Source organism: Lissotriton vulgaris, chromosome 5, assembly GCF_964263255.1.
Source record: "Lissotriton vulgaris chromosome 5, aLisVul1.2, whole genome shotgun sequence".
In the NCBI taxonomy this organism is placed as follows: domain Eukaryota; kingdom Metazoa; phylum Chordata; class Amphibia; order Caudata; family Salamandridae; genus Lissotriton; species Lissotriton vulgaris.
This window is the reverse complement of record NC_141693.1, coordinates 1,546,302,406-1,546,324,119: the sequence shown is the minus strand read 5'-3', so window position 1 is coordinate 1,546,324,119 and position 21,714 is coordinate 1,546,302,406. Positions and strand designations below refer to the sequence as shown.

General features: G+C 39.2%; 15 non-coding genes across 15 annotated transcripts; all 15 read left to right on the top strand.

Moving 5' to 3' along the window:
• Nucleotides 1-212: 212 nt before the first annotated feature.
• TRNAR-CCU (transfer RNA arginine (anticodon CCU)) lies at nucleotides 213-285 on the top strand. The gene has a single exon. It is a non-coding gene; the product is annotated as a tRNA-Arg (tRNA).
• A 643-nt stretch (nucleotides 286-928) lies between these two features.
• TRNAR-UCG (transfer RNA arginine (anticodon UCG)) lies at nucleotides 929-1,001 on the top strand. Its single transcript has one exon. It is a non-coding gene; the product is annotated as a tRNA-Arg (tRNA).
• A 4,709-nt stretch (nucleotides 1,002-5,710) lies between these two features.
• Nucleotides 5,711-5,783, top strand: TRNAR-UCG (transfer RNA arginine (anticodon UCG)). Its single transcript has one exon. It is a non-coding gene; the product is annotated as a tRNA-Arg (tRNA).
• A 2,397-nt stretch (nucleotides 5,784-8,180) lies between these two features.
• Nucleotides 8,181-8,253, top strand: TRNAS-ACU (transfer RNA serine (anticodon ACU)). The gene has a single exon. It is a non-coding gene; the product is annotated as a tRNA-Ser (tRNA).
• A 643-nt stretch (nucleotides 8,254-8,896) lies between these two features.
• On the top strand, nucleotides 8,897-8,969 carry TRNAR-UCG (transfer RNA arginine (anticodon UCG)). Its single transcript has one exon. It is a non-coding gene; the product is annotated as a tRNA-Arg (tRNA).
• Nucleotides 8,970-9,772: 803 nt separating this feature from the next.
• Nucleotides 9,773-9,845, top strand: TRNAR-CCU (transfer RNA arginine (anticodon CCU)). Its single transcript has one exon. It is a non-coding gene; the product is annotated as a tRNA-Arg (tRNA).
• Nucleotides 9,846-10,489: 644 nt separating this feature from the next.
• TRNAR-UCG (transfer RNA arginine (anticodon UCG)) lies at nucleotides 10,490-10,562 on the top strand. The gene has a single exon. It is a non-coding gene; the product is annotated as a tRNA-Arg (tRNA).
• Nucleotides 10,563-11,364: 802 nt separating this feature from the next.
• TRNAS-ACU (transfer RNA serine (anticodon ACU)) lies at nucleotides 11,365-11,437 on the top strand. The gene has a single exon. It is a non-coding gene; the product is annotated as a tRNA-Ser (tRNA).
• A 643-nt stretch (nucleotides 11,438-12,080) lies between these two features.
• TRNAR-UCG (transfer RNA arginine (anticodon UCG)) lies at nucleotides 12,081-12,153 on the top strand. Its single transcript has one exon. It is a non-coding gene; the product is annotated as a tRNA-Arg (tRNA).
• An 803-nt stretch (nucleotides 12,154-12,956) lies between these two features.
• On the top strand, nucleotides 12,957-13,029 carry TRNAR-CCU (transfer RNA arginine (anticodon CCU)). Its single transcript has one exon. It is a non-coding gene; the product is annotated as a tRNA-Arg (tRNA).
• Nucleotides 13,030-13,673: 644 nt separating this feature from the next.
• Nucleotides 13,674-13,746, top strand: TRNAR-UCG (transfer RNA arginine (anticodon UCG)). The gene has a single exon. It is a non-coding gene; the product is annotated as a tRNA-Arg (tRNA).
• Nucleotides 13,747-16,854: 3,108 nt separating this feature from the next.
• TRNAR-UCG (transfer RNA arginine (anticodon UCG)) lies at nucleotides 16,855-16,927 on the top strand. The gene has a single exon. It is a non-coding gene; the product is annotated as a tRNA-Arg (tRNA).
• An 803-nt stretch (nucleotides 16,928-17,730) lies between these two features.
• Nucleotides 17,731-17,803, top strand: TRNAR-CCU (transfer RNA arginine (anticodon CCU)). The gene has a single exon. It is a non-coding gene; the product is annotated as a tRNA-Arg (tRNA).
• Nucleotides 17,804-18,446: 643 nt separating this feature from the next.
• TRNAR-UCG (transfer RNA arginine (anticodon UCG)) lies at nucleotides 18,447-18,519 on the top strand. Its single transcript has one exon. It is a non-coding gene; the product is annotated as a tRNA-Arg (tRNA).
• Nucleotides 18,520-20,915: 2,396 nt separating this feature from the next.
• Nucleotides 20,916-20,988, top strand: TRNAR-CCU (transfer RNA arginine (anticodon CCU)). The gene has a single exon. It is a non-coding gene; the product is annotated as a tRNA-Arg (tRNA).
• The last annotated feature ends 726 nt before the right edge of the window (nucleotides 20,989-21,714 follow it).

Sequence of the window (21,714 nt, the reverse complement as noted above, 5' to 3'; positions counted from 1 at the left end):
GAAAGTGTTTCTCCTCCAATTTTCTCTCCGCTTGCTCGAAATGCAGAGCCTCCATTATAGCACAGAACAGAGTGTTAAAGTCGGGGATGGAAGAGGATGGAAATGGGAAGTTTACTTATGGAGAGAACTGAGAACTGTTCTGTGTGCAGAGACCAGTGTTTGACGATTTATTACATTTAAATATTGTCTCTAGACTGCAAGTGTTTATCTGTGCCTCAGTGGCCTAATGGATAAGGCACTGGCCTCCTAAGCCAGCGACTGTGGGTTCGAGTCCAATCTGAGGTAAAAACCAATATCCACTCTTACTTTTCCAGAAAAATTGATATATTTATTACATGCTTCCGCTCAGAAGCTTAAGTGGTATTAGGAACTTTGAAATGGTACCAATTTACTTCTGTACTCTTCAGAGTCATGTTGGTGTTCTGAAACTACAAAGTAGATTTTTAAACACCTATCTTTGTCACATGCAACTTTGACCCGGCAGAAGATATTCCTTTGGAAAAAATGATTTGAATTGGATTGGTGTAACTGTTGTTTCTAGAGGTGGTGACAGGCTTTCAGCTACTTGAATAGGGCAAGTCAGGATTCATGAAATGTATACAACCTTTGAGTGTGTGTAAATTGGCATATCCAGAAAGGAGCAGTTTGTACTACTGTCAAAACAGTTTCTCTCCACTTCTGGAAATATCCAGAGCTATGTGAGCATACAACTGAGCTTTAATCTCATGAAGAAAGAGGTTTAAATGCAAAAAAGAAAACAAAAGCTTATCGTACTGGTGACATTCTCATTATATAGATTCCAAAAGAGTGCTTTAATTGAAAGGAGCTGAAAAAACACAATGGGATGTAAACCTAAATAACTATGAATATCATATTTTCCATCCTTGCATACCACCTACATTATAAAAATAAGCACAGCAGGACATATGACTGCGTGGCCTAATGGATAAGGCGTCTGACTTCGGATCAGAAGATTGAGGGTTCAAGTCCCTTCGTGGTCGGTTTTTGCCAATGGTCACACAACTCAGCTTTTCGTTCAGAATGGAAGCAGGCTCTTCCAATACTCTTATAGCCATCATGTTCTCATTCCTAATTATTCATGAAGTGGAGTACATACTGCACAGTCATTTAGATTGCATCTTCAGCCTAAAATCTTGTCCATTTTAGTGGCATTAAAAAGTGCTTCTATGTACACGCACTGAATATGTAATAGGTTTGCAGAATTTTGACTTGACAGAATTGGTTTTTAGCTTAAGGGTGTGTAGATGAAATGCAAGGTGTGTAAGTATGTGTTCATGGAGTGCTTCAAGTGTAAAATCTGTATGATTTGTGCAGTTAAAGTGCTAATTTTGCCTACGAGATAGAAAAGTATTACAGAAGAATTATAAAGGATTGGCACATTGGCTGCCTTTGCTGATGACACAGTTGGCTAATTTGTAAAGCATTGGTCTATTAAGTTGCAGAGTGTGGTTGAACTTGGTTGGGAGACTTGGTGCCTGTTTCTGTGTCCTGCTGAAGACAAGGACGGCTTGATACCACTGTCAAAGCCCAGTTTATTGAGAAAAGCATCCAGGAAAGAAGAAGTGTTGAGTCGAAAGTGGTTCTCCTCCAATTTTCTCTCCACTTGCTCGAAATGCAGAGCCTCCATTATAGCACAGAACAGAGTGTTAAAGTCGGGGATGGAAGAGGATGAAAATGGGAAGTTTACTTATGGAGAGAACTGAGAAATGGTGTGTGTGCAGACACCAGTGTTTGATGATTGAATACATTTAAATAATGCCTCTAGACTGCAAGTGTTTATCTGTGCCTCAGTGGCCTAATGGATAAGGCACTGTCCTCTTAAGCCAGGGATTGTGGGTTCGAGTCGCATCTGAGGTGAAAACCGATATCAACTCTTACTTTTCCAGAAAAATTTATATATTTATTACGTGCTTCCGCTCAGAAGCTTATGAGGTATTAGGAACTTTGAAATGGTACCATTTTACTTCTGTACTCTTCAGGGTCATGTTGGTGTTCTGAAACTACAAAGTAGATTTTTAAACACCTATCTTTGTCAGATGCAACTTTGACCAGGCCGAAGATATTCCTTTGGAAAAAATGTTTTGAATTGGATTGGTGTAACTGTTGTTTCTAGAGGTGGTGACAGGCTTTCAGCTACTTGAATAGGGCAAGTCAGGATTCATGAAACGTATACAACCTTTGAGTGTGTTTAAATTGGCATATCCAGAAAGGAGCAGTTTGTACTACTGTCAAAACAGTTTCTCTCCACTTCTGTAAATATCCAGAGCTATGTAAAGCATACAACTGAGCTTTAATCTCATGAAGAAAGAGGTATAAATGCAAAAAAGAAAACAAAAGCTTATCGTACTGGTGACATTCTCATTATATAGATTCCAAAAGAGTGCTTTAATTGAAAGGAGCTGAAAAAACACAATGGGATGTAAACCTAAATAACTATGAAAATCATATTTCCCATCCTTGCATACCACCTACATTATAAAAATAAGCACAGCAGGACATATGACCGTGTGGCCTAATGGATAAGGTGTCTGACTTCGGGTCAGAAGATTGAGGGTTCGAGTCCCTTCGTGGTCGGTTTTTGCCAATGATCACACAACTCAGCTTTCCATTCAGAATGGAAGCAGGCTCTTCCAATACTCTTATAGCCATCATGTTCTCATTCCTAATTATTCATGAAGTGGAGTACATACTGCACAGTCATTTAGATTGCATCTTCAGCCTAAAATCTTGTCCATGTTAGTGGCGTTAAGAAGTGCTTCTATGTACACGCACTGAATATGTAATAGGGTTGCAGAATTTTGACTTGACAGAATGGGTTTTTAGCTTAAGGGTGTGTAGATGAAATGCAAGGTCTGTAAGTATGTGTTCATGGAGTGCTTCAAGTGTAAAATCTGTATGATGTGTGTAGTTAAAGTGCTAATTTTGCCTACGAGAATGAAAAGTACTTCTAAAAGAATTATAAAGGATTGGCACATTGGCTGCCTTTGCTGATGACACAGTTGGCTAATTTGTAAAGCATTGGTCTATTAAGTTGCAGAGTGTGGTTGAACTTGGTTAGGAGACTTGGTGCCTGTTTCTGTGTCCTGCTGAAGACAAGGACGGCTTGATACCACTGTCAAACCCCAGTTTATTGAGAAAAGCATCCAGGAAAGAAGAAGTGTTGAGTCGAAAGTGGTTCTCCTCCAATTTCTCTCCACTTGCTCGAAATGCAGAGCCTCCATTATAGCACAGAACAGAGTGTTAAAGTCGGGGATGGAAGAGAATGAAAATGGGAAGTTTACTTATGGAGAGAACTGAGAAATGTCCTGTGTGCAGACACCAGTGTTTGACGATTGAATACATTTAAATAATGCCTCTAGACTGCAAGTGTTTATCTGTGCCTCAGTGGCCTAATGGATAAGGCACTGGCCTCCTAAGCCAGGGATTGTGTGTTCGAGTCCCATCTGAAGTAAAAACCAATATCCACTCTTACTTTTCCAGAAAAATTGATATATTTATTACATGCTTCCGCTCAGAAGCTTAAGTGGTATTAGGAACTTTGAAATGGTACCATTTTACTTCTGTACTCTTCAGAGTCATGTTGGTGTTCAGAAACTACAAAGTAGATTTTTAAACACCTATCTTTGTCAGATGCAACTTTGACCCGGCAGAAGATATTCCTTTGGAAAAAATGATTTGAATTGGATTGGTGTAACTGTTGTTTCTAGAGGTGGTGGGAGGCTTTCAGCTACTTGAATAGGGCAAGTCAGGATTCATGAAACATATACAACCTTTGAGCCTGTGTAAATTGGCATATCCAGAAAGGAACAGTTTGTACTACTGTCAAAACAGTTTCTCTCCACTTCTGGAAATATCCAGAGCTATGTAAAGCATACAACTGAGCTTTAATCTAATGAAGAAAGAGGTTTAAATGCAAAAAAGAAAACAATAGCTTATCGTACTGGTGACATTCTCATTATATCGATTCCAAAAGAGTGCTTTAATTGAAAGGAGCTGAAAAAACACAATGGGATGTAAACCTAAATAACTATCAATATCATATTTCCCATCCTTGCATACCACCTACATTATAAAAATAAGCACAGAAGGACATATGACCGCGTGGCCTAATGGATAAGGCGTTTGACTTCGGATCAGAAGATTGAGGGTTCGAGTCCATTAGTGGTCGGTTTTTGCCAATGGTCACACAACTCAGCTTTCCATTCAGAATGGAAGCAGGCTCTTCCAATACTCTTATAGTCATCATGTTCTCATTCCTAATTATTCATGAAGTGTAGTGCATACTGCACAGTCATTTAGATTGCATCTTCAGCCTAAAATCTTGTCCATGTTAGTGGCATTAAGAAGTGCTTCTATGTACACGCACTGAGTATGTAATAGGGTTGCAGAATTTTGACTTGACAGAACAGGTTTTTAGCTTAGGGGTGTGTAGATGAAATGCAAGGTCTGTAAGTATGTGTTCATGGAGTGCTTCAAGTGTAAAATCTGTATGATTTGTGCAGTTAAAGTGCTAATTTTGCCTATGAGAAAGAAAAGTACTACAGAAGAATTATAAAGGATTGGCACATTGGCTGCCTTTGCTGATGACACAGTTGGCTAATTTGTAAAGCATTGGTCTATTAAGTTGCAGAGTGTGGTTGAACTTGGTTAGGAGACTTGGTGACTGTTTCTGTGTCCTGCTGAAGAAAAGGACGGCTTGATACCACTGTCAAAGCCCAGTTTATTGAGAAAAACATCCAGGAAAGAAGAAGTGTTGAGTCGAAAGTGGTTCTCCTCCAATTTCTCCCCACTTGCTCGAAATGCAGAGCCTCCATTATAGCACAGAACAGAGTGTTAAAGTCGGGGATGGAAGAGGGATGAAAATGGGAAGTTTACTTATGGAGAGAACTGAGAAATGTTCTGTGTGCAGAAACCAGTGTTTGACGATTGAATACATTTAAATAATGCCTCTAGACTGCAAGTGTTTATCTGTGCCTCAGTGGCCTAATGGATAAGGCACTGTCCTCCTAAGCCAGGGATTGTGGGTTCGAGTCCCATCTGAGGTGAAAACCAATATCAACTCTTACTTTTCCAGAAAAATTTATATATTTATTACATGCTTCCGCTCAGAAGATTATGAGGTATTAGGAACTTTGAAATGGTACCATTTTACTTCTGTACTCTTCAGGGTCATGTTGGTGTTCTGAAACTACAAAGTAGATTTTTAAACACCTATCTTTGTCAGATGCAACTTTGACCAGGCAGAAGATATTCCTTTGGAAAAAATGTTTTGAATTGGATTAGTGTAACTGTTGTTTCTAGAGGTGGTGACAGGCTTTCAGCTACTTGAATAGGGCAAGTCAGGATTCATGAAATGTATACAAGCTTTGAGTGTGTGTAAATTGGCATATCCAGAAAGGAGCAGTTTGTACTACTGTCAAAACAGTTTCTCTCCACTTCTGGAAATATCCAGAGCTATGTAAAGCATACAACTGAGCTTTAATCTCAAGAAGAAAGAGGTTTAAATGCAAAAAAGAAAACAAAAGCTTATCATACTGGTGACATTCTCATTATATAGATTCCAAAAGAGTGCTTTAATTGAAAGGAGCTGAAAAAACACAATGGGATGTAAACCTAAATAACTATGAATATCATATTTTCCATCCTTGCATACCACCTACATTATAAAAATAAGCACAGCAGGACATATGACTGCGTGGCCTAATGGATAAGGCATCTGACTTCGGATCAGAAGATTGAGGGTTCGAGTCCCTTCGTGGTCGGTTTTTGCCAATGGTCACACAACTCAGCTTTCCGTTCAGAATGGAAGCAGGCTCTTCCAATACTCTTATAGCCATCATGTTCTCATTCCTTATTATTCATGAAGTGGAGTACATACTGCACAGTCATTTAGATTGCATCTTCAGCCTAAAATCTTGTCCATTTTAGTGGCATTAAAAAGTGCTTCTATGTACACGCACTGAATATGTAATAGGTTTGCAGAATTTTGACTTGACAGAATGGGTTTTTAGCTTAAGGGTGTGTAGATGAAATGCAAGGTGTGTAAGTATGTGTTCATGGAGTGCTTCAAGTGTAAAATCTGTATGATTTGTGCAGTTAAAGTGCTAATTTTCCCTACGAGATAGAAAATTACTACAGAAACATTATAAAGGATTGGCAAATTGGCTGCCTTTACTGATGACACAGTTGGCTAATTTGTAAAGCATTGGTCTATTAAGTTGCAGAGTGTGGTTGAACTTGGTTAGGAGACTTGGTGCCTGTTTCTGTGTCCTGCTGAAGAAAAGGACGGCTTGATACCACTGTCAAAGCCCAGTTTATTGAGAAAAGCATCCAGGAAAGAAGAAGTGTTGAGTCGAAAGTGGTTCTCCTCCAATTTCTCTCCACTTGCTCGAAATGCAGAGCCTCCATTATAGCACAGAACAGAGTGTTAAAGTCGGGGATGGAAGAGGGATGAAAATGGGAAGTTTACTTATGGAGAGAACTGAGAAATGTCCTGTGTGCAGACACCAGTGTTTGACGATTGAATACATTTAAATAATGCCTCTAGACTGCAAGTGTTTATCTGTGTCTCAGTGGCCTAATGGATAAGGCACTGGCCTCCTAAGCCAGGGATTGTGGGTTCGAGTCCTATCTGAGGTGAAAACCAATATCCACTCTTACTTTTCCAGAAAAATTGATATATTTATTACATGCTTCCGCTCAGAAGCTTAAGTGGTATTAGGAACTTTGAAATGGTACCATTTTACTTCTGTACTCTTCAGAGTCATGTTGGTGTTCAGAAACTACAAAGTAGATTTTTAAACACCTATCTTTGTCAGATGCAACTTTGACCCGGCAGAAGATATTCCTTTGGAAAAAATGATTTAAATTGGATTGGTGTAACTGTTGTTTCTAGAGGTGGTGACAGGCTTTCAGCTACTTGAATAGGGCAAGTCAGGATTCATGAAACGTATACAACCTTTGAGTGTGTGTAAATTGGCATATCCAGAAAGGAGCAGTTTGTACTACTGTCAAAACAGTTTCTCTCCACTTCTGGAAATATCCAGAGCTATGTAAAGCATACAACTGAGCTTTAATCTCATGAAGAAAGAGGTTTAAATGCAAAAAAGAAAACAAAAGCTTATCGTACTGGTGACATTCTCATTATATAGATTCCAAAAGAGTGCTTTAATTGAAAGGAGCTGAAAAAACACAATGGGATGTAAACCTAAATAACTATGAATATCATATTTTCCATCCTTGCATACCACATACATTATAAAAATAAGCACAGCAGGACATATGACCGCCTGGCCTAATGGATAAGGCGTCTGACTTCGGATCAGAAGATTGACGGTTTGAGTCCCTTCGTGGTCGGTTTTTGCCAATGGTCACTCAACTCAACTTTCCATTCAGAATGGAAGCAGGCTCTTCTAATACTCTTATAGCCATCATGTTCTCATTCCTAATTATTCATGAAGTGGAGTACATACTGCACAGTCATTTACATTACATCTTCAGCCTAAAATCTTGTCCATTTTAGTGGCATTAAAAAGTGCTTCTATGTACACGCACTGAATATGTAATAGGTTTGCAGAATTTTGACTTGACAGAATGGGTTTTTAGCTTAAGGGTGTGTAGATGAAATGCAAGGTGTGTAAGTATGTGTTCATGGAGTGCTTCAAGTGTAAAATCTGTATGATTTGTGCAGTTAAAGTGCTAATTTTCCCTACGAGATAGAAAAGTACTACAGAAACATTATAAAGGATTGGCAAATTGGCTGCCTTTACTGATGACACAGTTGGCTAATTTGTAAAGCATTGGTCTATTTAGTTGCAGAGTGTGGTTGAACTTGGTTAGGAGACTTGGTGCCTTTTTCTGTGTCCTGCTGAAGACAAGGACGGCTTGATACCACTGCCAAAGCCCAGTTTATTGAGAAAAGCATCCAGGAAAGAACAAGTGTTGAGTCGAAAGTGGTTCTCCTCCAATTTCTCTACACTTGCTCGAAATGCAGAGTCTCCATTATAGCACAGAACAGAGTGTTAAAGTCGGGGATGGAAGAGGATGAAAATGGGAAGTTTACTTATGGAGAGAACTGAGAAATGTCCTGTGTGCAGACACCAGTGTTTGATGATTGAATACATTTAAATATTGCCTCTAGAATGCAAGTGTTTATCTGTGCCTTAGTGGCCTAATGGATAAGGCACTGGCCTACTAAGCCAGGGTTTGTGGGTTCGAGTCCCATCTGAGGTGAAAACCAATATCAACTCTTACTTTTCCAGAAAAATTTATATATTTATTACATGCTTCCGCTCAGAAGATTATGAGGTATTAGGAACTTTGAAATGGTACCATTTTACTTCTGTACTCTTCAGGGTCATGTTGGTGTTCTGAAACTACAAAGTAGATTTTTTAACACCTATCTTTGTCAGATGCAACTTTGACCAGGCAGAAGATATTCCTTTGGAAAAAATGTTTTGAATTGGATTAGTGTAACTGTTGTTTCTAGAGGTGGTGACAGGCTTTCAGCTACTTGAATAGGGCAAGTCAGGATTCATGAAATGTATACAAGCTTTGAGTGTGTGTAAATTGGCATATCCAGAAAGGAGCAGTTTTTACTACTGTCAAAACAGTTTCTCTCCACTTCTGGAAATATCCAGAGCTATGTGAGCATACAACTGAGCTTTAATCTCATGAAGAAAGAGGTTTAAATGCAAAAAAGAAAACAAAAGCTTATCGTACTGGTGACATTCTCAATATATAGATTCCAAAAGAGTGCTTTAATTGAAAGGAGCTGAAAAAACACAATGGGATGTAAACCTAAATAACTATGAATATCATATTTTCCATCCTTGCATACCACCTACATTATAAAAATAAGCACAGCAGGACATATGACTGCGTGGCCTAATGGATAAGGCATCTGACTTCGGATCAGAAGATTGAGGGTTCGAGTCCCTTCGTGGTCGGTTTTTGCCAATGGTCACACAACTCAGCTTTCCGTTCAGAATGGAAGCAGGTTCTTCCAATACTCTTATAGCCATCATGTTCTCATTCCTAATTATTCATGAAGTGGAGTACATACTGCACAGTCATTTAGATTGTATCTTCAGCCTAAAATCTTGTCCATTTTAGTGGCATTAAAAAGTGCTTCTATGTACACGCACTGAATATGTAATAGGTTTGCAGAATTTTGACTTGACAGAATGGGTTTTTAGCTTAAGGGTGTGTAGATGAAATGCAAGGTGTGTAAGTATGTGTTCATGGAGTGCTTCAAGTGTAAAATCTGTATGATTTGTGCAGTTAAAGTGCTAATTTTCCCTACGAGATAGAAAAGTACTACAGAAACATTATAAAGGATTGGCAAATTGGCTGCCTTTACTGATGACACAGTTGGCTAATTTGTAAAGCATTGGTCTATTTAGTTGCAGAGTGTGGTTGAACTTGGTTAGGAGACTTGGTGCCTTTTTCTGTGTCCTGCTGAAGACAAGGACGGCTTGATACCACTGTCAAAGCCCAGTTTATTGAGAAAAGCATCCAGGAAAGAACAAGTGTTGAGTCGAAAGTGGTTCTCCTCCAATTTCTCTACACTTGCTCGAAATGCAGAGCCTCCATTATAACACAGAACAGAGTGTTAAAGTCGGGGATGGAAGAGGATGAAAATGGGAAGTTTACTTATGGAGAGAACTGAGAAATGTCCTGTGTGCAGATACCAGTGTTTGACGATTGAATACATTTAAATATTGCCTCTAGAATAAAAGTGTTTATCTGTGCCTCAGTGGCCTAATGGATAAGGCACTGGCCTCCTAAGCCAGGGTTTGTGGGTTCGAGTCCCATCTGAGGTATAAACCAATATCCACTCTTACTTTTCCAGAAAAATTGATATATTTCTTACATGCTTCCGCTCTGAAGCGTATGTGGTATTAGGAACTTTGAAATGGTACCATTTTACTTCTGTACTCTTCAGAGTCATGTTGGTGGTCTGAAACTACTAAGTAGATTTTTAAACACCCATCTTTGTCAGATGCAACTTTGACCCGGCAGAAGATATTCCTTTGGAAAAAATGATTTGAATTGGATTGGTGTAACTGTTGTTTCTAGAGGTGGTGACAGGCTTTCAGCTACTTGAATAGGGCAAGTCAGGATTCATGAAACATATACAACCTTTGAGCGTGTGTAAATTGGCATATCCAGAAAGGAGCACTTTGTACTACTGTCAAAACAGTTTCTCTCCACTTCTGGAAAAATCCAGAGCTATGTAAAGCATACAACTGAGCTTTAATCTCATGAAGAAAGAGGTTTAAATGTAAAATAGAAAACAAAAGCTTATCGTACTGGTGACATTCTCATTAAATAGATTCCAAAAGAGTGCTTTAATTGAAAGGAGCTGAAAAAACACAACGGGATGTAAACCTAAATAACTATGAATATCATATTTTCCATCCTTGCATACCACCTACATTATAAAAATAAGCACAGCAGGACATATGACCGCGTGGCCTAATGGATAAGGCGTCTGACTTCGGATCAGAAGATTGAGGGTTTGAGTCCCTTCGTGGTCAGTTTTTGCCAATGGTCCACAACTCAGCTTTCCGTTCAGAATGGAAGCAGGTTCTTCCAATACTCTTATAGCCATCATGTTCTCATTCCTAATTATTCATGAAGTGGAGTACATACTGCACAGTCATTTAGATTGCATCTTCAGCCTAAAATCTTGTCCATTTTAGTGGCATTAAAAAGTGCTTCTATGTACACGCACTGAATATGTAATAGGTTTGCAGAATTTTGACTTGACAGAATGGGTTTTTAGCTTAAGGGTGTGTAGATGAAATGCAAGGTGTGTAAGTATGTGTTCATGGAGTGCTTCAAGTGTAAAATCTGTATGATTTGTGCAGTTAAAGTGCTAATTTTGCCTATGAGAAAGAAAAGTACTACAGAAGAATTATAAAGGATTGGCACATTGGCTGCCTTTGCTGATGACACAGTTGGCTAATTTGTAAAGCATTGGTCTATTAAGTTGCAGAGTGTGGTTGAACTTGGTTAGGAGACTTGGTGCCTGTTTCTGTGTCTTGCTGAAGAAAAGGACGGCTTGATACCACTGTCAAAGCCCAGTTTATTGAGAAAAGCATCCAGGAATGAAGAAGTGTTGAGGCGAAAGTGGTTCTCCTCCAATTTCTCTCCACTTGCTCGAAATGCAGAGTCTCCATTATAGCACAGAACAGAGTGTTAAAGTCGGGGATGGAAGAGGATGAAAATGGGAAGTTTACTTATGGAGAGAACTGAGAAATGTCCTGTGTGCAGACACCAGTGTTTGATGATTGAATACATTTAAATATTGCCTCTAGAATGCAAGTGTTTATCTGTGCCTTAGTGGCCTAATGGATAAGGCACTGGCCTACTAAGCCAGGGTTTGTGGGTTCGAGTCCCATCTGAGGTGAAAACCAATATCAACTCTTACTTTTCCAGAAAAATTTATATATTTATTACATGCTTCCGCTCAGAAGATTATGAGGTATTAGGAACTTTGAAATGGTACCATTTTACTTCTGTACTCTTCAGGGTCATGTTGGTGTTCTGAAACTACAAAGTAGATTTTTTAACACCTATCTTTGTCAGATGCAACTTTGACCAGGCAGAAGATATTCCTTTGGAAAAAATGTTTTGAATTGGATTAGTGTAACTGTTGTTTCTAGAGGTGGTGACAGGCTTTCAGCTACTTGAATAGGGCAAGTCAGGATTCATGAAATGTATACAAGCTTTGAGTGTGTGTAAATTGGCATATCCAGAAAGGAGCAGTTTGTACTACTGTCAAAACAGTTTCTCTCCACTTCTGGAAATATCCAGAGCTATGTGAGCATACAACTGAGCTTTAATCTCATGAAGAAAGAGGTTTAAATGCAAAAAAGAAAACAAAAGCTTATCGTACTGGTGACATTCTCAATATATAGATTCCAAAAGAGTGCTTTAATTGAAAGGAGCTGAAAAAACACAATGGGATGTAAACCTAAATAACTATGAATATCATATTTTCCATCCTTGCATACCACCTACATTATAAAAATAAGCACAGCAGGACATATGACTGCGTGGCCTAATGGATAAGGCATCTGACTTCGGATCAGAAGATTGAGGGTTCGAGTCCCTTCGTGGTCGGTTTTTGCCAATGGTCACACAACTCAGCTTTCCGTTCAGAATGGAAGCAGGTTCTTCCAATACTCTTATAGCCATCATGTTCTCATTCCTAATTATTCATGAAGTGGAGTACATACTGCACAGTCATTTAGATTGCATCTTCAGCCTAAAATCTTGTCCATTTTAGTGGCATTAAAAAGTGCTTCTATGTACACGCACTGAATATGTAATAGGTTTGCAGAATTTTGACTTGACAGAATGGGTTTTTAGCTTAAGGGTGTGTAGATGAAATGCAAGGTGTGTAAGTATGTGTTCATGGAGTGCTTCAAGTGTAAAATCTGTATGATTTGTGCAGTTAAAGTGCTAATTTTCCCTACGAGATAGAAAAGTACTACAGAAACATTATAAAGGATTGGCAAATTGGCTGCCTTTACTGATGACACAGTTGGCTAATTTGTAAAGCATTGGTCTATTTAGTTGCAGAGTGTGGTTGAACTTGGTTAGGAGACTTGGTGCCTTTTTCTGTGTCCTGCTGAAGACAAGGACGGCTTGATACCACTGTCAAAGCCCAGTTTATTGAGAAAAGCATCCAGGAAAGAACAAGTGTTGAGTCGAAAGTGGTTCTCCTCCAATTTCTCTACACTTGCTCGAAATGCAGAGCCTCCATTATAACACAGAACAGAGTGTTAAAGTCGGGGATGGAAGAGGATGAAAATGGGAAGTTTACTTATGGAGAGAACTGAGAAATGTCCTGTGTGCAGATACCAGTGTTTGACGATTGAATACATTTAAATATTGCCTCTAGAATAAAAGTGTTTATCTGTGCCTCAGTGGCCTAATGGATAAGGCACTGGCCTCCTAAGCCAGGGTTTGTGGGTTCGAGTCCCATCTGAGGTATAAACCAATATCCACTCTTACTTTTCCAGAAAAATTGATATATTTCTTACATGCTTCCGCTCTGAAGCGTATGTGGTATTAGGAACTTTGAAATGGTACCATTTTACTTCTGTACTCTTCAGAGTCATGTTGGTGGTCTGAAACTACAAAGTAGATTTTTAAACACCTATCTTTGTCAGATGCAACTTTGACCCGGCAGAAGATATTCCTTTGGAAAAAATGATTTGAATTGGATTGGTGTAACTGTTGTTTCTAGAGGTGGTGACAGGCTTTCAGCTACTTGAATAGGGCAAGTCAGGATTCATGAAACATATACAACCTTTGAGCGTGTGTAAATTGGCATATCCAGAAAGGAGCACTTTGTACTACTGTCAAAACAGTTTCTCTCCACTTCTGGAAAAATCCAGAGCTATGTAAAGCATACAACTGAGCTTTAATCTCATGAAGAAAGAGGTTTAAATGTAAAATAGAAAACAAGAGCTTATCGTACTGGTGACATTCTCATTAAATAGATTCCAAAAGAGTGCTTTAATTGAAAGGAGCTGAAAAAGCACAATGGGATGTAAACCTAAATAACTATCAATATCATATTTCCCATCCTTGCATACCACCTACATTATAAAAATAAGCACAGCAGGACATATGACCGCGTGGCCTAATGGATAAGGCGTCTGACTTCGGATCAGAAGATTGAGGGTTTGAGTCCCTTCGTGGTCAGTTTTTGCCAATGGTCACACAACTCAGCTTTCCGTTCAGAATGGAAGCAGGTTCTTCCAATACTCTTATAGCCATCATGTTCTCATTCCTAATTATTCATGAAGTGGAGTACATACTGCACAGTCATTTAGATTGCATCTTCAGCCTAAAATCTTGTCCATTTTAGTGGCATTAAAAAGTGCTTCTATGTACACGCACTGAATATGTAATAGGTTTGCAGAATTTTGACTTGACAGAATGGGTTTTTAGCTTAAGGGTGTGTAGATGAAATGCAAGGTGTGTAAGTATGTGTTCATGGAGTGCTTCAAGTTTAAAATCTGTATGATTTGTGCAGTTAAAGTGCTAATTTTGCCTATGAGAAAGAAAAGTACTACAGAAGAATTATAAAGGATTGGCACATTGGCTGCCTTTGCTGATGACACAGTTGGCTAATTTGTAAAGCATTGGTCTATTAAGTTGCAGAGTGTGGTTGAACTTGGTTAGGAGACTTGGTGCCTGTTTCTGTGTCTTGCTGAAGAAAAGGACGGCTTGATACCACTGTCAAAGCCCAGTTTATTGAGAAAAGCATCCAGGAAAGAAGAAGTGTTGAGTCGAAAGTGGTTCTCCTCCAATTTCTCTCCACTTGCTCGAAATGCAGAGCCTCCATTATAGCACAGAACAGAGTGTTAAAGTCGGGGATGGAAGAGGGATGAAAATGGGAAGTTTACTTATGGAGAGAACTGAGAAATGTCCTGTGTGCAGACACCAGTGTTTGACGATTGAATACATTTAAATATTGCCTCTAGAATGCAAGTGTTTATCTGTGCCTTAGTGGCCTAATGGCACTGGCCTACTAAGCCAGGGTTTGTGGGTTCGAGTCCCATCTGAGGTAAAAACCAATATCCACTCTTACTTTTCCAGAAAAATAGATATATTTATTACATGCTTCCGCTCAGAAGCTTATGTGGTAATAGGAACTTTGAAATGGTACCTTTTTACTTCTGTACTCTTCAGAGTCATGTTGGTGTTCTGAAACTACAAAGTAGATTTTTAAACACCTATCTTTGTCAGATGCAACTTTGACCCGGCAGAAGATATTCCTTTGGAAAAAATGATTTGAATTGGATTGGTGTAACTGTTGTTTCTAGAGGTGGTGACAGGCTTTCAGCTACTTGAATAGGGCAAGTCAGGATTCATGAAACATATACAACCTTTGAGCGTGTGTAAATTGGCATATCCAGAAAGGAGCAGTTGTACTACTGTCAAAACAGTTTCTCTCCACTTCTGGAAATATCCAGAGCTATGTAAAGCATACAACTGAGCTTTAATCTCATGAAGAAAGAGGTTTAAATGCAAAAAAGAAAACAAAAGCTTATCGTACTGGTGACATTCTCATTATATAGATTCCAAAAGAGTGCTTTAATTGAAAGGAGCTGAAAAAACACAATGGGATGTAAACCTAAATAACTATGAATATCATATTTTCCATCCTTGCATACCACATACATTATAAAAATAAGCACAGCAGGATATATGACTGCGTGGCCAAATAGGTAAGGCATCTGACTTCGGAACAGAAGATTGAGGGTTTGAGTCCCTTCGTGGTAGGTTTTTGCCAATGGTCACACAACTCAACTTTCCATTCAGAATGGAAGCAGGCTCTTCTAATACTCTTATAGCCATTATGTTCTCATTCCTAATTATTCATGAAGTGGAGTACATACTGCACAGTCATTTAGATTACATCTTCAGCCTAAAATCTTGTCCATTTTAGTGGCATTAAAAAGTGCTTCTATGTACATGCACTGAATATGTAATAGGTTTGCAGAATTTTGACTTAACAGAATGGGTTTTTAGCTTAAGGGTGTGTAGATGAAATGCAAGGTGTGTAAGTATGTGTTCATGGAGTGCTTCAAGTGTAAAATCTGTATGATGTGTGTAGTTAAAGTGCTAATTTTGCCTATGAGAAAGAAAAGTAATTCTAAAAGAATTATAAAGGATTGGCACATTGGCTGCCTTTGCTGATGACACAGTTGGCTAATTTGTAAAGCATTGGTCTATTAAGTTGCAGAGTGTGGTTGAACTTGGTTAGGAGACTTGGTGCCTGTTTCTGTGTCCTGCTGAAGACAAGGACGGCTTGATACCACTGTCAAAGCCCAGTTTATTGAGAAAAGCATCCAGGAAAGAAGAAGTGTTGAGTCGAAAGTGGTTCTCCTCCAATTTCTCTCCACTTGCTCGAAATGCAGAGCCTCCATTATAGCACAGAACAGAGTGTTAAAGTCGGGGATGGAAGAGGGATGAAAATGGGAAGTTTACTTATGGAGAGAACTGAGAAATGTTCTGTGTGCAGACACCAGTGTTTGACAATTGAATATATTTAAATAATGCCTCTAGACTGCAAGTGTTTATCTGTGCCTCAGTGGCCAAATGGATAAGGCACTGTCCTCCTAAGCCAGGGATTGTCGGTTCAAGTCCCATCTGAGGTGAAAACCAATATCAACTCTTACTTTTCCAGAAAAATTTATATATTTATTACATGCTTCCGCTCAGAAGATTATGAGGTATTAGGAACTTTGACATGGTACCATTTTACTTCTGTACTCTTCAGGGTCATGTTGGTGTTCTGAAACTACAAAGTAGATTTTTAAACACCTATCTTTGTCAGATGCAACTTTGACCAGGCAGAAGATATTCCTTTGGAAAAAATGTTTTGAATTGGATTAGTGTAACTGTTGTTTCTAGAGGTGGTGACAGGCTTTCAGCTACTTGAATAGGGCAAGTCAGGATTCATGAAATGTATACAAGCTTTGAGTGTGTGTAAATTGGCATATCCAGAAAGGAGCAGTTTGTACTACTGTCAATACAGTTTCTCTCCACTTCTGGAAATATCCAGAGCTATGTGAGCATACAACTGAGCTTTAATCTCATGAAGAAAGAGGTTTAAATGCAAAAAAGAAAAGAAAAGCTTATCGTACTGGTGACATTCTCAATATATAGATTCCAAAAGAGTGCTTTAATTGAAAGGAGCTGAAAAAACACAATGGGATGTAAACCTAAATAACTATGAATATCATATTTTCCATCCTTGCATACCACCTACATTATAAAAATAAGCACAGCAGGACATATGACTGCGTGGCCTAATGGATAAGGCGTCTGACTTCGGATCAGAAGATTGAGGGTTCGAGTCCCTTCGTGGTTGGTTTTTGCCAATGGTCACACAACTCAGCTTTCCGTTCAGAATGGAAGCAGGCTCTTCCAATACTCTTATAGCCATCATGTTCTCATTCCTAATTATTCATGAAGTGGAGTACATACTGCACAGTCATTTAGATTGCATCTTCAGCCTAAAATCTTGTCCATTTTAGTGGCATTAAAAAGTGCTTCTATGTACACGCACTGAATATGTAATAGGTTTGCAGAATTTTGACTTGACAGAATGGGTTTTTAGCTTAAGGGTGTGTAGATGAAATGCAAGGTGTGTAAGTATGTGTTCATGGAGTGCTTCAAGTGTAAAATCTGTATGATTTGTGCAGTTAAAGTGCTAATTTTCCCTACGAGATAGAAAAGTACTACAGAAACATTAAAAAGGATTGGCACATTGGCTGCCTTTACTGATGACACAGTTGGCTAATTTGTAAAGCATTGGTCTATTTAGTTGCAGAGTGTGGTTGAACTTGGTTAGGAGACTTGGTGCCTTTTTCTGTGTCCTGCTGAAGACAAGGACGGCTTGATACCACTGTCAAAGCCCAGTTTATTGAGAAAAGCATCCAGGAAAGAACAAGTGTTGAGTCGAAAGTGGTTCTCCTCCAATTTCTCTCCACTTGTTCGAAATGCAGAGCCTCCATTATAACACAGAACAGAGTGTTAAAGTCGGGGATGGAAGAGGATGAAAATGGGAAGTTTACTTATGGAGAGAACTGAGAAATGTCCTGTGTGCAGATACCAGTGTTTGACGATTGAATACATTTAAAGATTGCCTCTAGAATGAAAGTGTTTATCTGTGCCTCAGTGGCCTAATGGATAAGGCACTGGCTTCCTAAGCCAGGGTTTGTGGGTTCGAGCCCCATCTGAGGTATAAACCAATATCCACTCTTACTTTTCCAGAAAAATTGATATATTTATTACATGCTTCCGCTCTGAAGCGTATGTGGTATTAGGAACTTTGAAATGGTACCATTTTACTTCTGTACTCTTCAGAGTCATGTTGGTGGTCTGAAACTACAAAGTAGATTTTTAAACACCTATCTTTGTCAGATGCAACTTTGACCCGGCAGAAGATATTCCTTTGGAAAAAATTATTTGAATTGGATTGGTGTACCTGTTGTTTCTAGAGGAGTGACAGGCTTTCAGCTACTTGAATAGGGCAAGTCAGGATTCATGAAACATATACAGCCTTTGAGCGTGTGTAAATTGGCATATCCAGAAAGGAGCAGTTTGTACTACTGTCAAAACAGTTTCTCTCCACTTCTGGAAACATCCAGAGCTATGTAAAGCATACAACTGAGCTTTAATCTCATGAAGAAAGAGGTTTAAATGTAAAATAGAAAACAAAAGCTTATCGTACTGGTGACATTCTCATTAAATAGATTCCAAAAGAGTGCTTTAATTGAAAGGAGCTGAAAAAGCACAATGGGATGTCAACCTAAATAACTTTGAATATCATATTTTCCATCCTTGCATACCACCTACATTATAAAAATAAGCACAGCAGGACATATGACCGCGTGGCCTAATGGATAAGGCGTCTGACTTCGGATCAGAAGATTGAGGGTTCGAGTCCCTTCGTGGTCAGTTTTTGCCAATGGTCACACAACTCAGCTTTCCATTCAGAATGGAAGCAGGCTCTTCTAATACTCTTATAGCCATCATGTTCTCATTCCAAATTATTCATGAAGTTGAGTACATACTGCACAGTCATTTAGATTACATCTTCAGCCTAAAATCTTGTCCATTTTAGTGGCATTAAAAAGTGCTTCTATGTACACGCACTGAATATGTACTAGGTTTGCAGAATTTTGTCTTGACAGAACGGGTTTTTAGCTTAAAGGTGTGTAGATCAAATGCAACGTGTGTAAGTATGTGTTCATGGAGTGCTTCAAGTGTAAAATCTGTATGAGTTGTACAGTTAAAGTGCTAATTTTCCCTACGAGATAGAAAAGTACTACAGAAGAATTATAAAGGATTGGCACATTGGCTGCATTTGCTGATGACACAGTTGGCTAATTTGTAAAGCATTGGTCTATTAAGTTGCAGAGTGTGGTTGAACTTGGTTAGGAGACTTGGTGCCTGTTTCTGTGTCCTGCTGAAGACAAGGACGGCTTGATACCACTGTCAAAGCCCAGTTTATTGAGAAAAGCATCCGGGAAAGAAGAAGTGTTGAGTCGAAAGTGGTTCTTCTCCAATTTCTCTCCACTTGCTCGAAATGCAGAGCCTCCATTATAGCACAGAACAGAGTGTTAAAGTCGGGGATGGAAGAGGATGAAAATGGGAAGTTCACTTATGGAGAGAACTGAGAAATGTCCTGTGGGCAGACACCAGTGTTTGACAATTGAATACATTTAAATAATGCCTCTAGACAGCAAGTGTTTATCTGTGCCTCAGTGGCCTAATGGATAAGGCACTCGCCTCCTAAGCCAGGGATTGTGGGTTCGAGTCCCATCTGAGGTGAAAACCAATAGCAACTCTTACTTTTCCAGAAAAATTGATATATTTATTACATGCTTCCGCTCAGAAGCTTATGAGGTATTAGGAACTTTGAAATGGTACTATTTTACTTCTGTACTCTTCAGGGTCATGTTGGTGTTCTGAAACTACAAAGTAGATTTTTAAACACCTATCTTTGTCAGATGCAACTTTGATCCGGCAGAAGATATTCCTTTGGAAAAAAGTGATATGAATTGGATTGGTGTAACTGTTGTTTCTAGAGGTGGTGACAGGCTTTCAGCTACTTGAATAGTGCAAGTCAGGATTCATGAAATGTATACAACCTTTGAGTGTGTGTAAATTGGCATATCCAGAAAGGAGCAGTTTGTACCACTGTCAAAACAGTTTCTCTCCACTTCTGGAAATATCCAGAGCTATGTAAAGCATACAACTGAGCTTTAATCTCATGAAGAAAGAGGTTTAAATGCAAAAAGAAAACAAAAGCTTATCGTACTGGTGACATTCTCATTATATAGATTCCAAAAGAGTGCTTTAATTGAAAGGAGCTGAAAAAACACAATGGGATGTAAACCTAAATAACTATGAATATCAGATTTTCCATCCTTGCATACGACCTACATTATAAAAATAAGCACAGCAGGACATATTACTGCGTGGCCTAATGGATAAGGCGTCTGACTTCGGATCAGAAGAGTGAGGGTTCGAGTCCCTTCGTGGTTGGTTTTTGCTAATGGTCACACAACTCAGCTTTCCGTTCAGAATGGAAGCAGGCTCTTCCAATACTCTTATAGCCATCATGTTCTCATTCCTAATTATTCATGAAGTGGAGTACATACTGCACAGTCATTTAGATTGCATCTTCAGCCTAAAATCTTGTCCATTTTAGTGGCATTAAAAAGTGCTTCTATGTACACGCACTGAATATGTAATAGGTTTGCAGAATTGTGACTTGACAGAATGGGTTTTTAGCTTAAGGGTGTGTAGATGAAATGCAAGGTGTGTAAGTATGTGTTCATGGAGTGCCTTAAGTGTAAAATCTGTATGATTTGTGCAGTTAAAGTGCTAATTTTGCCTACGAGACAGAAAAGTACTACAGAAGAATTATAAAGGATTGGCACATTGGCTGCCTTTGCTGATGAGACAGTTGGCTAATTTGTAAAGCATTGGTCTATTAAGTTGCAGAGTTTGGTTGAATTTGGTTAGGAGACTTGGTGCCTTTTTCTGTGTCCTGCTGAAGACAAGGACGGCTTGATACCACTGTCAAAGCCCATTTTATTGAGAAAAGCATCCAGGAAAGAAGAAGTGTTGAGTCGAAAGTGGTTCTCCTCCAATTTCTCTCCACTTGCTCGAAATGCAGAGCCTCCATTATAGCACAGAACAGAGTGTTAAAGTCGGGGATGGAAGAGGATGAAAATGGGAAGTTTACTTATGGAGAGAACAGAGAAATGTCCTGTGTACAGACACCAGTGTTTGACGATTGAATACATTTAAATATTGCCTCTAGACTGCAAGTGTTTATCTGTGCCTCAGTGGCCTAATGGATAAGGCACTGGCCCCCTAAGCCAGGGATTGTGGGTTCGAGGCCCATCTGAGGTAAAAACCAATATCCACTCTTACTTTTCCAGAAAAATTGATATATTTATTACATGCTTCCGCTCAAAAGCTTAAGTGGTATTAGGAACTTTGAAATGGTACCATTTTACTTCTGTACTCTTCAGAGTCATGTTTATTTATTTACGGATTTTGTAAAGCGCACGGCTACCCCCAACAGGGGTGTCCCGGCGCTAAAACTGTCAGCAGGAGAAGAGGAAGTAATCTAAATAGATGAAAATAGCCAAGTCTTCAGGCGTCTGCGGAAAAGCGCTTCAGAAGGGGCAAATCTAAGATCAATCGGTGAACTGTTCCAATATTTGGCTGCAAAAACAGCAAAAGCTCTGCCACCCATTCTTGTGCGACGGAATCTTGGCACAGTCATGAGGCGCAGATTGTTGTAACGAAGATCCCTAACCGAGTGGGACAATCTCAGTCTCTTTCTTAAATAATCTGGGCCAGTTCCATTCAAAGCTCGAAAGGCGAGGATGAGCGTTTTGAACTTAATACGGTTGGCTATAGGCAGCCAATGAAGCTCTTTACGAAACGCTGAGATAGGATGTCTGTGAGGGATATTGCCAATCAATCTTGCGGCAGCGTTCTGCACCACCTGGAGACGTTCAATTTGGTATAGAGGGGCCCCCGCATATAAACTATTGGCATAATCCAGGTGGGAGGTAATTAAGGCCTGGGTGACAGTTCTGCGTGCCTCAATTGGCAAAAATGGAAAGA